Below are 14875 nucleotides of genomic sequence, written 5' to 3' on the forward strand. Positions count from 1 at the left end.
AGGCTACCCGACCGCCCCCCTGGGATTTAAGCACATGATGATATTAGTCTGGTGTGTCTAAGGAACACTACCCTGTACATTGTAATGAAACACCTTGGACGACTGAGTCAACCGCGCCTCCCTAAAGTGGATGAAAAGGACAGAACACATGATCAGATCTGGACTCCTGCCTCCCCGAAGGAAGCAGCTCGGCGTTGCAGATTGCAGTGCCTCGGACAACTGGGACACCTGTCCTCCCCAACAATTGTTGATAACGTTATATGGCTTTGGGTTAATGTTAGATTATACTGTCTGTCACTCGTTACAGTGGAAAGACTTTCGTGGCTGTCAATACTAATGCAAAACTTTATAAACCCTCAGCATCTATCCTTAGGAAACTCTCAAGTTCTATTTAATCAGCTGTTCTCCATTCCTTTGATCATTATGTGGACAATGCCAGGAACTGTGTTATGAAGATATTTTGGGCAGTTTGGTCTAGCTCATAGTTAAAGCAGTGTGTGGAGGCCCGTTTTAGTGTTGCCCCAAATGATATAGCTTGAAAATTTCTTAACGTGGCATCATACCCTGATCCCGCTCGCTTGCTCACTCACTCACTCGCTCGCTCGCTCGCTCGCTCGCCCGCCCGCCCGCCCACCCACCCAACCTCACTGTCAGCCTACCTTATAACATCATTGTTATTGGTCATTAATTGTAACATTTTAAAACACATTCATTTACAAAAAATAATAATAAGGACAGGCCATCTCAGACCTTGTAAAGATTGTTCCTTCTGCTTTCTTGTGGCTGATTCAGAGCTTTTTTTGTACAGTATACCATGACAGCCATTACATTATATACTTACTTGTTAATTAGTTACCATGGTTACCAGCACAGTCTCACTTGATGCCATGATGCAGTACATTTGAAGGTCTCTGGCTAGCATAATGGTTGAAAACCATGGTAACCTCATCAAACACTCTCTACGTCGGGACAGTGGATCTGAAGCATGCTACCATAAAGCATGGCAAATATAGATATGTGTATATAAGACCTGATCATCAGAAAAACAAGGTTCCAGATTTAGACTGGACTTTTTGTACTAACATATACAGCTTATGAAACAAATATGCTATAGTCTTTTTCCTAAAAGAATTTCTATTCAGAGTAGCAACTGAAACTCTTCTATGTATTAATAAATGAATGTACATCAAATACTTTAAACTGAAAAGTCAGCTTAAATGATATATACATCCCAACAAGAATGGTTGAGCACTATTTTTTATCATGCATGTTTATATTCTTTTTTATTTTTCACAGAACGGTTGATGAGAATGGAGTTTAGTGTTGTTAAAGGATATTTCTTGCAATCTGTGTACATACAAATGGAAAATAACTACTGTGCTACATATAAAGTTAAATTAATTTATTCTGAAATTAGTCTTTCAAAACATATCTATGGAGGCATCTCTACTCTAAGGTCATGTTGATGCATGGTGCACAATTTGGATGTTTGCGTATTTGTCGGGAGCATGACACTCACACACTGTTTTTTTAATGTGAACTGCAAAAAACAATTGTTTAGCTATCAGGTACTAAAAAAACATTTTTGTTAAACCTTAAATATTGCTTCTGCATCGTGGGTATGCTGCAAACAGGAACTGTGTAAAACATAGTTGCCAGACATTGTTCAGCGAAACACATCATCTCTTTGGAGCCATCAACATGACAACCATATTTGGTTGGTGCATCTACAGAATTGTTACAGTCCAGACAATTCCTGGGTTGAGACCAATCGTTGGTAGAACCTTTCACAAGTGGTTGAGGGAGCACAACATCAGGCCCCAACCTCCAGCGACACGCCCAATTTTGCTTCTACATCACCGTCAGGCATACCCAACTTTGTTGACAGCATCTGGGGTTCAGAAGACCAGATTCAGACAGTAGACTCTTCCTAGATGAGTCCATGTTTCATCTGGACAGCTCTGGTGGTCATGCAATGGTCTACAGGCATCTAGGGGAATGTTTTAGCAACCAGAACCAGACGGTAACGCTAACTCAGTTGGGCCAATCTTGGGTTAACATTAGGAACAACATCCCTGAGGATGTTTTCAATCATCTGGTGTCTTCAACGTGTTGCTGCTGTACCATGCAGATGGTGGTCACACCCTCTATTGACATTGTTGATTGAGTCGTCACACCGCCCTCTTTTAGGGCGTGTCACCTGTTACCAGGTATGGGTGTTGTCAATGAACTTGTTATGATAATGACCAAATATTATGTCGTTATTTTCAATAACATTTGCACCTCTTTATTTGTAGCACAATTACATTTTTCCAATGTTATATCAACTTGTTATGTACAGGCAATATATTGATGTAATATTTAGCAAGATTTCTGTCAGTTACTCACTCGGACTTGTGTACCTGTAAAATACCATCACAGATTTAGGGTACTGGCCAACCTCCTTTTTTACATCTTGGGGGGCGGTCGGGTAGCCTAGTGGTTAAAGCATCCCTCGTCACGCTGAAGACCCAGGTTCGATTCCCGACATGGGTACAATGTGTGAAGCCCATTTCTGGTGTCCCCCGCCGTGATATTGCTGGAATATTGCTAAAGGCGGCGTAAAACCATACTCACCTACCTCTACATCTCTTGGAGTTGGTCTTAAAACTCAGCCAATAGGATACATAAGTGTATATTTTTAAATGAATTAACTAGTGAATGAAACTTTTGAAAACAACATTCTGTTCAGGCATCAGGTTATACTTGGAACATGTAGCACACTCAGGTAGAGTGGCACACTGGTGTAGGTGCAGTTCTCATCACACATGGATAAGTTTGTGCCTCTGAATGATTCAGCTGTACACTGGATCAGCTAATCATATCAAGGTTATGTCAATATAAGTCTAGAACTAGTGGTTGATAGCATGAGCACCAATCCATGTCATCAGGGCACATTGACAAACATTAGCCAGGTGACACATTAATTATTAGCCTCAAAGCCACTTAGCTGTTACAAGTATCAGGTGAGGGGAACTATTCTGATCTCGAACACTCAAGTATATGTTTAAAGCTGTAAGGAAACTCTATGATCGGTATGAAGCTGTTTTTGAACTTTGAAATGCAGATATATTGATGAATCAGCATAAAATATGCTGACGTTTCAGTTGATTGGGATTGATTAAATGATAATACAAGCTCGATAAAAAAAACGCTATTTGATTGTATGTCATCAGACTACAATATATTCCTACAGATCAGTTCAACTTTTTGAACATGCACGTTGTCCACATTCTTTTCACTTCTTATAGGGGCAGGCTTGAGATGCTTGACATGGCTTCTCAGAAGACACAAAAAGTATTTGACTGTCAAACAAGAGTCCCATAATCCAACAATACTAAGTCCGCGTGACGGAACTACAGCTGACGTATATTCCCTATCACTGTGGATGAAAATGAGATTCATTTGAATCAATACCTGCAGGACTTTGTCTAACATTGCTGAGATAGACAGGTAATTAACAAAGCACAAGCTGTCTTGTTAATTGCCACGCTTTGGTTGGCAATCAGGCTTGCCTCAGCCTGGGACGTGACTTAGCGTGAGCATGGGAGTTTTCAAATTCTCTGAAAAATCAATCAGTCAAATGAGCTAGTCTTTTAAGCTAATTTTACCATGATTGCATAAGGCCATCTTGCATAGATGTTTCTTTCTTTGGATCTAGATTGATTTTCTATCAGCATTGAAAAATGGCCGACACTGTCTGTTGACACAAGCACCAACATGGCTGCTAAGAATTTCCGCCATTAAAGGAAGTGCTAGGTCTGTTGTTGTTCAAGATAAGATTAATTTTTAAATTGTGGGGTTGATAGACTGGTGTCAGTGCTGTGTTTGATTACTGTCTTTGAGGACGAAACCAAAGCCAAATAGGAAATGTAATCAATTTAAACTCACTGGATTAAATGTACTCAAAATCATGAAAATGGAAATTTGTCTGTAAACCAAGTCCAAAACCTTTTTCTTAGAGTCAACATTTCAGTGTTGCTAACAATCTAAATCTCTACCTTTCAATGCTATTGAACCAGTGTGGTGGTTGACATGAAAGAGAGTTTACCGATATCGCCCACTTCAGAACTCTGTATTAGATTCTTCCTAAAGGAAGAGTGCCCTTTTGAATGTCAACCATCTCTTAGATAACGGCTTATTTTTTCAAGAGAAATATGGAATCCATCTGATACAAATATTTTTAAAGAATTAAAACAGATACAGTTAAGTCACATCAATCATTTCAAAAAATCTTTTTGTCCATTTTCGGAAATATCCCTCCAGAAATAATTCCTCACATGTTTATAAATAAAACAAAAAAAACCCTTTGCAATTATACTTTTTAAAAACATCAATGATTGTGAAATATTAATTTAACTCCATGAAACTGCTTTTAGCCTGCCTGTTGCTGAGTTGAATGAGCCCACATTGTATCCATTCGTCACCACTCGCCCCTTTCCGTAACCTGCAACTCATCCAATTGTCACCACTCGCCCCTTTCCGTAACCTGCAACTCATCCATTCGTCACCACTCGCCCCTTTCCGTAACCTGCAACTCATCCAATTGTCACCACTCGCCCCTTTCCGTAACCTGCAACTCATCCATTCGTCACCACTCGCCCCTTTCCGTAACCTGCAACTCATCCATTCGTCACCACTCGCCCCTTTCCGTAACCTGCAACTCATCCATTCGTCACCACTCGCCCCTTTCCGTAACCTGCAACTCATCCATTCGTCACCACTCGCCCCTTTCCGTAACCTGCAACTCATCCATTCGTCACCACTCGCCCCTTTCCGTAACCTGCAATTCATCCATTCGTCACCACTCGCCCCTTTCCGTAACCTGCAATTCATCCATTCGTCACCACTTGCCCCTTTCCGTAACCTGCAACTCATCCATTCGTCACCACTCGCCCCTTTCCGTAACCTGCAACTCATCCCCCTATCTATGAATGTTATGTGCGAAAATACAACAAACCAATCAGAATGCAAATATGATTTCAAGTTCCTCATCAAAGAATCCCTCATAAAAACTTTTTGATTTTACATATGTCTTGCATCTAAAAATATACCCAAGAGACAGTTAAATGTGTTCAATCATACTTTGTAATTTCACATGTCCTGATGTGCTTTGATTGCATCTGAAATATATATAATATACCGGTATGTGGAAATATATGTGAATCATTACGCAACGAGTTGACAATTGTTTTAGGTATGCCCGTTTATGCTAAGACGGAACACGGTAGCAAAAATGGCCTTGAGAGGGGCATGAGTCGCTATTCGGCTTGTCCTAGAATAACACGAGTTGGTCACGAATGACATTGTATCATGTCATCCTTCAATCCATCATGGCTGCCCTCTTGAAACTTCTTGTTTTCCCTCCTTACTCAGCCACAGAAACCATGTTGAGATTTACTAAACCCATTGCACACCACTACCCATGAATCAGTGTGGAATTTCATGTTTGTCAAATATGTTACATTTTGCAACCATGCTAAAATGTACTCAAACCCATTACATAGATAGCAGCACATGTAGTGTCAATGTGGAATTTCACGTGTGTCATGTATGTTAAGTTTTTACAAATTTTCCTTTAAGAATCTTAGGTTTGAGCTTTATGATTAAATGTCAAACAATTTGATCTGTGGCGTTATGATCCAGATCAAACAGGTGAGCTACAGTGTCTTGTGTTTTCATGAGGTTTTATGTGATATATTAGTAAGTATAGGAACTTTAAGCCAGCAAGCAGTAGAATGTAGACCCTCGCCTCATTCATGTACTGTCAAAGATGAAGTATAAAAAAGTCTGCATTTTTCTTGCACAAAGATTTCAGGTAATGACTGTTTTGACATGAATCAATCATTTTTCCACACAAAACAAAAAGTTTTTGGCAAGAATAATTGAATATGCCAATTTTATCATTTTAGTTTGATAGGTTCTGTCACTCTTCAGAATCCTAGGCATGGTGTTTTTGCCTGAATTTCATTCTTAAATACATCAACTGTCATGATAATGATTGTGACATCAAGATTGAGAGGTAATCTTTTTGTCAAATAGTCTAGGAGTGTACTCCGGCTTGACAGGTCATTCATACAGTGTAAAGCTTTCTGCATGTAGTTGTGTGGATGTGGATATTGTTAACATTGATTTGGGGTCAGTTGCCAAGGAGGGTGTTGTGTGATGTAGAGATCCAAGTTTGGGTCAGTTGCCAAGGAAGGTGTTGTATGATGTAGAGATCTAAGTTTGGGACAGTTGCCAAGGAAGGGGTTGTGTGATGTAGAGATCTAAGTTTGGGTCAGTTGCCATGGAAGATGTTGTATGATGTAGAGATCTAAGTTTGGGACAGTTGCCAAGGAAGGTGTTGTGTGATGTAGAGATCTAAGTTTGGGTCAGTTGCCATGGAAGATGTTGTATGATGTAGAGATCTAAGTTTGGGACAGTTGCCATGGAAGATGTTGTATGATGTAGAGATCTAAGTTTGGGTCAGTTGCCATGGAAGATGTTGTGTGATGTAGAGATCTAAGTTTGGGTCAGTTGCCAAGGAAGGTGTTGTGTGATGTAGAGATCTAAGTTTGGGTCAGTTGCCATGGAAGATGTTGTGTGATGTAGAGATCTAAGTTTGGGTCAGTTGCCATGGAAGATGTTGTGTGATGTAGAGATCCAAGTTTGGGTCAGTTGCCAAGGAAGGTGTTGTGTGATGTAGAGATCTAAGTTTGGGTCAGTTGCCAAGGAAGGTGTTGTGTGATGTAGAGATCCAAGTTTGGGTCAGTTGCCAAGGAAGGTGTTGTGTGATGTAGAGATCTAAGTTTGGGTCAGTTGCCAAGGAAGGTGTTGTGTGATGTAGAGATCCAAGTTTGGGACAGTTGCCATGGAAGATGTTGTGTGATGTAGAGATCTAAGTTTGGGACAGTTGCCAAGGAAGGTGTTGTGTGATGTAGAGATCCAAGTTTGAGTCAGTTGCTGAGGTGCAATACTATGCTCTAAAGGACTGACCTGTTAACATTCTTGGAGGGATGTTTTTTTTTGTTTAAGACATATTGTTTTTGCTGCCACTGCCACACACAAAACTGTTTTCTCTGAAACGATGAGTGATGTTGTTTTTGTGTTTGTTTAATGACCTCCCTCCTGCACAAAAAACAACTGGTTTCTTTTCTAAAACTTGACCCAAAATATTATTTTGCTTTATTTTCTTGGAGAAATTATTTTTCAAAAGGAACAGTCAGTCCCTTCCCCAGAATATCAAATGGTCGGTGCCTAAAGTGCTCACTGTGTTGAGTTGTGTCTCCACAGGATCTACTGATTCATTCCCGGGATGACTCTTGGCCTGTCAGCGCCACGTCATTCTCTCAGGTTAATTTACCAAAGTGGTACATGTCTGAGACCTGCATAACTCCGGGCCTTTATCATTAAAACTAAATATGACTAGACAACTCAGAGTCTGGGCTTGGACAAAATAGCAATCCTAGAAAATTGCATTCAAGTCAGTCAAAACCCACTTTTTTTGTCAGTAGACTCAATTTTGATGATGTATATCAATCTTGCCATTGTTGAGGACAATAATTGCACTTGGACAGTCTGTCCCTTTCACACTGGTCACTTATTACTCTGTCTAGCCCCAGACTGGTAAGGGCATTAGATAAATGTAAGTTAACTGATATTATATAACAAGTGTAACGAGTTTGCTAACAACGTTTGTCAAGTGTCTGCAACAGTTGATGAGAGTATAACCTGCCAGAGATCTTGCCAATGTTTTCAATGACGTTTTGACACTTGCAAAAATGTTTTCCAAAAACGTTTTGAAACCTTGTCAGAACTGCATACGCATCACATCTTTTTGCTGCCTGTTTTAAAAAATTATGGCAGTTATAAACAAAATACTTTTTTGTATGTTTGTTTGTGTTCACTAGTCTTTCTTTTTTCGATTTTTTATTTCTTCTGCCTTTTCGTTTTTAGAATTATAAATGTCAGTTAAAGTCATAATTGTCAGTGTACTGTTCCCACAGGCATTGCTTCTTCCTTCCTCTGATCTATATTACACAGAGATGACAACCAGTCCCATTTTGCCCTATGCTATTACGCTTGTCCTCCCCTAACTTACAATTTTTACTGTTGTTTCAATTATTTACATGCATAAAATATCACGGAGAGCAAATTGTTAAATCACCAGTGACATGAAGCTTTCATGGAATCTATGCCAACCAATGAGAGCCATGTTTTAAATTCACATAGTGTAACAAGGATTCTGATTGGTTGTTATGTTAAAACCCACTCATCTGTTTTTTATTGATCTTTGTGGGTGCAGATAGGGAACAAATTGAATGTACACCAATATTACTTCTGATCTTGAACATGGTACTGTTATTAACATGACTCTTTTTCAACCCAACTGATTAGGATTGGCACCTCAGCTGGTCACGTGCACTGGCCTAGGATCCAGGGAGTTCAGGCTGGGGCAGGCAAACTGCTGGTTAATAGCATGAGCACTCACCACACACTGAAGCCACCAAATCCCCGTTTTGTGTTGAAGGGGACGAGGTTTTTACAAGCTTGGTTCAACAGGAACTATGTTCAATTACTGTTCAGTTATAGTGTGGTATTGCTGAACAAACTTTTATTGTTCCGTAGATTGTCATTTGTATGAGGTTGCTTCAGCTTTGATGTGACAGCTAATGCTTTGTGCATGTCTTGAAGATCCATGAAGATCTGGGGTAGAATAGGTCTTTAGCAACCCATGCTTACCGTAAATGGCGACTATGCTTGTCGTAAGAGGCGACTAACAGGATTGGGTGGTCAGGCTCGCTGACTTGGTTGATGCATGTCATCGTATCCCAATTGCGTGGATCGATGCTCATGATGTCAATCACTGTATTGTCTGGTCCAGACTCGATTATTTACAGACCGCCATCATATAGATGGACTATTGCTGAGTGCGCCATTAAACAACAAATAAACAAACAAACAAATCATATCTTGAAGAAGAAACATCCTTGAGAACACTTACCTACCAAACACAAAGGCGTAAATTATGAGGGACATTTGTACTGAATTACCATGGAACACCTGTGATGGACAGACACGTTTACGTAGTTCTTCTATAGCTAGAGAAAATTGAAGAACTGATTTGATCATGCAATGAGTTTAATTGTAGTAGGACATCTTGTGCATGCTCTGTATACCTGGAACAGCTTGTAGCATGCAAATGTCAGTCACAGGAAATGAGCCCCATGTGATTACTTGAGAACATTGTAGATTTGAAAGGTTTCAAATTAGGAGATAAATCTACTGTGTTTTCAATATTGAGAGGTTTCCTGTAGATCCAACCACACTAAATTAAATTTTTAACCGAGTGCACCGCAGTCGTCAAATCACCTGTTTCAGTCTGAGGTGGTTATTGGGATTTAATACCCTTCATTGACCAATCAGAATCAAGTGCTGTTTTTTTTGCAAATGTATGGTAGAATGCTCATTAACCAACCTTATACTGAATTGATAGAGATGGTCTCAATTGTACACTGACACAATACTTTAGCAGGGCTGACAGCAATTTCAGGGGAAAAAGTTTGGCTGTGAACATATATTGCTAGTTTCAATGTATAACAAATAGTTCACATCTGTCTTACAGTGTTTCTACCTACTGGTAATGACCAATACCATTTTTGACTGTTAAACTATTACTTGAGCAATGAATATGTGATGTTGTTGGTCCCTGGGAGCGACATTGGTATGGTTGAAGTGCGTGAATGAGTGAGTGAGTGAGTGAGTGAGTGCCACACAGCTGAGTGGTCTCACAACACTCCCTCACAAAACATGGAACGGTACTTTCCATATCTGTATTAATATAACCCCCATCTCGTGCACTGATTACGGTGTTTTGTGATTGGCTATGTACTGACAGGTCATGTTGGACTTGGTTTCCGAGGATATCTCACACACATACAATATGATATTGTCCCAAGCAAATAATGCCCTCCTCCACCTTTGGTTGCAAAAGCACGGAAAGTTTTTAGTGATGATAAGAATCAGGGCTAAATGTAATGTGTTTTATGCTTTTCTTTCAACAATCAGTGTTTAAAATGGGACTGGGGAACATTTTCCGGAGTATTATTATAATTAGGGACTGCCCATTTAATATTCTAGGGGGATGCCTGGGATTTTATCGACAAAAATAAATTCTTCCTGAAACTTCTTGAAAAAAATAAAAAAATAATTATGCTGCATGCTGTTGAAAAAAAATTTGCCTGCCCCCCAAATAATTGTTGCAAGGTGTTTTTCTTTTATAGAAATTCATTCTCATAGATTTAAAGTAATAAATGTATGGTTTTGTAGCTGATAAATATCGGTCTCTAACCACTGGTCCATTTGACCATCTGTGTGACCTTTTGTGTGAACCTGTTTAGTACTGGCACTGATTTCCAAAGTCTTTGGTGGTAAAAATATAAAAAATCAGAAATGATCTTTCTCCAAGCCACAGAATGTGAACATGTGAGAGGGAGAAAATAATTGTAATTTTTGAATGCCATGCCATTTTGGTCCATCTAGAGTATGTTGTCATCAAATATTTACAACAATATTGTTTGGCAAGCTGTTGCCTACAGGTGTGGGCTAGTGCTGGTGGATGTGAAGAGGCAGCTAAACTCCACTTGACATATAATGGGCTGTGTCTGTATGTGGAAAGTGGTCACAGAAATGATTGTGACCTTCAGGTCTATTGCAGGGCCTGGAGGAGAAGGCTGTGCATCAGGGCAGCCTCCAGCCAAGTCTGTTCACAAGTGTCATGTCACCTTCTCCAAGTACTCTCCAGATGTATGCTTTAAGGGCTGAGGTAGAGATCTACTGGTTGCCCTCTAAGATTACAAGTACACTGAGAGATATGATATTGTGGTAGAGATCTACCGGTTGCCCTTGAAGATATACAAGTACGGAGAGAATTATGATATTGTGGTAGAGATCCACATGTTGCCTTCTGAAAAATACAAGTACTCAGAGATATGATATTGTGGTAGAGGTCTGCAGGTTGCCTTCTGAAAAATACAAGTACTCAGAGATATGATATTGTGGTAGAGGTCTGTAGGTTGCACTTGAAGATATACACGTACAGAGAGAAATATGATATTGTGGTAGAGATCTACATGTTGTCTTCTGAAAAATACAAGTACTCAGAGATATGATATTGTGATAAAGGTCTGCAGGTTGCCCTCTGGTATATACAAGTACATTAAGATGTCTGCTATGGTGGGACATACGAAGCTATAGGTTGCTCTTTGAGATATACAAGTTCTCTGTTTTAAAAGCTATGGCGGTAGACATACTCCTACTGGTTGCCCTAGGTTGAGATGTGCAGGTTGCACTCTGGTGCCATGAGTTTTTGCTCATGCTGCCAACCACTGGTTTTGTCAAGACTTGATTATTTACAGACTGCCTTTATGAAGCTGTAATAATCCTGACTAGATCCAGAACCAGAAAATGTGAGTGACTGCAAAACATGAAGGATGGATGGTTCATGTATAATGGACATACTGGCATTGTGGAAGTGTCAACCTAGGGATTATATATTCCCTAGGGGCAGTCGGGTAGCCTAGTGGTGAAAGCAAACCCGGGTTCGATTCCCGACATGGGTACAATGTGTGAAGCCCATTTCTGTGACCCCACCGTGATATTGCTGGAATATTGCTAAAAGCGGCGTAAAATCATACTCACTCACTATATTCCCTAGATCCCCGGGCTCATGTTTGTTTGTATGGCTCAATTGAAGGAAAATGATTGCACCTGCACCAGGTGCATGAAATAAAAATCCAGTTGCACGAGACAACCAGGTTGCACCTGATCTCATAAATTTATCAAAGATGAAACATAGGCTGGTCTAAATTAATGACGTAAAAACGTTATAGGAACATGTGCAATCTTGAAGAGCCCAACGTTTAATGAGCCCTGATAAAGGTCAGTCCAGTTCTTTATATTAAATAACTGATGGTTTATATAAATAACCATCATTAGTGTCACAGTTTGAATATTGTTGATTGTGGCATGATACTAATAATACTAATACTAATACTAATAGTAAGTCCATTTGGGTGTACATCTGGACGGGATGAGACCTCAATTACAATAAGTGGTTCAGTACAGCTTCAATAGACCACATTTCACTCACTCACTCACTTCGCCTGGGCAAGAGGCTTCATTGTAACTATGCTTTAGGTATATATCTAGAGGCTTACTGTTTCAAGGTTTCTTCCACACCTTGTATTGATTTGTTGTGCAATTTGATGCTGAAGCTTTCCTCAAGGGAACTAGAAAGTTTACAGCATAGCATGAATTATTAAGAAAGAAAGTGTGATCCATTTCCAAATACATTTAGCAGCCTAGATTTATTTGTTTATTACAAAAACCGTTGGTATTAAGATCTCTTCCTGGTATCCCAAAATACCCAGGGGCCAAATGGACTAAAGAACAATGTATCGATTCAAAGCAGGTGCTTTGGGTTGATAGATCTGTGGTGAAATCTAATTTTTCAGGAGAGATTTTGTTCTTTTCTCAATATTATATAAGCAGCATTCTTTCCTATGAAAATATAAGGTTATTGAAGGTCAGAAAAAGTACATGAATTTAGCCCCAAATCCTGTTTTGTGAGGCCGAGATGTAGTGATTTGCAATAAATCCCCACACCTTTCCAGCATTCTGTTATGGCACTGGGGCAGGAACTTTTTGTTTTCATATTGCCAATATTGGAACGTAAATCAGATTTGTATCATGAATTATGAAATATCTTGATGATGGATTTTGCCAGTATCTGATATTGCGCCTTTGAGATTGGTTATGGTGTACAAATGCCGAAGGTGAGTCAAGGATCAGTTTCGGAACGAGTTTAGAAGCCTCGCAGGAATGCTGGAGAACATCTGGCGATGGTTTAAAAAATTCCAAAGGTTGTGTTTTAGCTGGTATGCTTTGGTCAGGGAAAGCTCATGTCTTTTGAATGAAGTGCGGTCACCGCTTTGGGAAACGGAGGGGTGCATTTTCGGAATAAATCATCAGATGACTTTGTCATATTGTTTTGACACACTTATACTTAAAATACCTGATCATCCAACTTTTGGTAGACTTCAGGAAGAGGAAGAGGGGATGAGATGTGAGTGGGGTGTGTGTGGGGGTTGTGCAAACACCATCACCTCCCCTCTGGATCTCTTTGTGTGATGGCCTCCTTTAATTAAACAGGGTACAACTAGGAACTTTGGAATATACATGAATTTAAATGTATTTCCATTGAGATTGGGTGTTCAAGTGGCTTAAGGCCCTTGTTATGCCCCCGGTTTGAAAAATCTTTCAGCCGTCTGTTTTCCGTTAATGAAGCAGAACTCCAAAACCGTTGAATATTTCCATATGAAACTTGCTGTGCAGATCAGTCAAGTGGTGAACTGGTGTCTTTTGATGATTTGGGATATTTATTTTTTATTATTTTTTATGTTTTCATGCCGACAAGTTGGATTTTACTGTAAATTAGGGTTGTGCTTGTTCGCGTAGAAGAAGTCCAAAATTGTTGAATATTTCAGAATGAAACTTGCTACACAGATCGGTCTACTGGTGCACTGGTACATTTTGATGATTTGGGATTTTGAAAAATACTGAACAGCATTATTCTTTTCTTCACTGAACTGAAGGTATCCAATGGCTATGAACCAAAGTGGGGTAGGTAGAAGTAGCCAGAATTGCACCAGACAAGAAAGGGGCATCGGGTAGCCTAGTGGTTAAAGCGTTCGCTTGTCACGCCGAAAACCTGGGTTCCATTTCCGACATGGGTACAATGTGTGAAGCCCATTTGTGTTATCCCCCGTATTGATATTGCTGAAATATTACTAAAAGCAGTGTAAACCCTCACTCACTCACTCAAACAATCAAGTGTTGCTGCCTGAATCTTGAATCTTACTTTACCCAAATATGTACCTTATCAGTCTATGGCACCATGCATTACATATGGACTTTTGGCAGTAATGTATGTTGGTTCTGTCACTTTTATTATAATTATCATTATTATTATCTGAAAAATATATGGAAAATGTTTTGAGAAGAATAATTTCCTGATTCAAAGTTTCAGAATTACCCAACATAATGAATTACCCAACCATATTTGGGTCATATTTATATGTTAATTAAGTATTAAAATATCAACAGTTTTTGATATATATATCTTATTTTGAAGACTGGTTCAAGGTGTTAGTTTTAACCTTGCATTCTATGTCAGAAGTTCTCCTCGCTTCCTATGCAGACATGTTAATATTGTCTGATTAAGTCTACAATTATTGTATTTTCATCGCCTGTGCCGAAATAAAGTCAGCCCACTCCCCTGAGGCCGTTTATGTGAGAGCAATAACGAAACAATTAATTTTGCAGGAATGTCAACACATTCAAAATTACACTGACCTTGTCTGAATAACAATGCATGACCTTTCATGAATAGATTTATTATCGCATGTAATTGTTTTCCCAATTTACACTGGCCCCCACATTAAAGTGATCATATGCCTGCATACATTATGGACTGTTCACAAGTGGTTGTTCACAACAACAAACACCAGTGTGTGACTTGAGGAGCGTTGCATTGACTGTGAGTACGGACATCGGAGTGTTACTTGACGGTGCTTCCAGGTAAATATTGGCAATCAATACACCTGCGTGTCGCTGGGTAAAAAATTACTTATTGATAATCTCGTTTTGATTACAGGGATGAAATCTTTTCACTGCTTCTGATTTTGAATGACTGTACTCAGTGACCTGTTGCAAATTGATGTAATGATCTTGTTGACAGATAAATGATATTGAACACGCCTATCAAGGCTTTCACTTTGCTGATATTCATTTC

General features: G+C 39.4%; 1 protein-coding gene across 4 annotated transcripts in view; it reads left to right on the plus strand.

Annotated features, from left to right (window-relative positions):
• The window catches only part of LOC124140041 (synaptotagmin-7-like), a 444395-nt gene that overhangs the window by 252214 nt on the left and 177306 nt on the right, over nt 1–14875 (plus strand). Inside the window, exon 1 of one of the 4 annotated variants that reach the window (XM_046507390.2) lies at nt 14576–14661. The exons of the other annotated variants lie outside the window; for them this stretch is intronic. The gene's annotated coding sequence lies outside the window, so the exon portion shown is untranslated. Of the gene's footprint in view, nt 1–14575; nt 14662–14875 lie in introns of those variants that run through there. 4 annotated transcript variants of the gene reach the window in all.

Source organism: Haliotis rufescens, unplaced genomic scaffold, assembly GCF_023055435.1.
Source record: "Haliotis rufescens isolate VD_foot unplaced genomic scaffold, xgHalRufe1.0.p SCAF_5, whole genome shotgun sequence".
Lineage (NCBI taxonomy): Eukaryota > Metazoa > Mollusca > Gastropoda > Lepetellida > Haliotidae > Haliotis > Haliotis rufescens.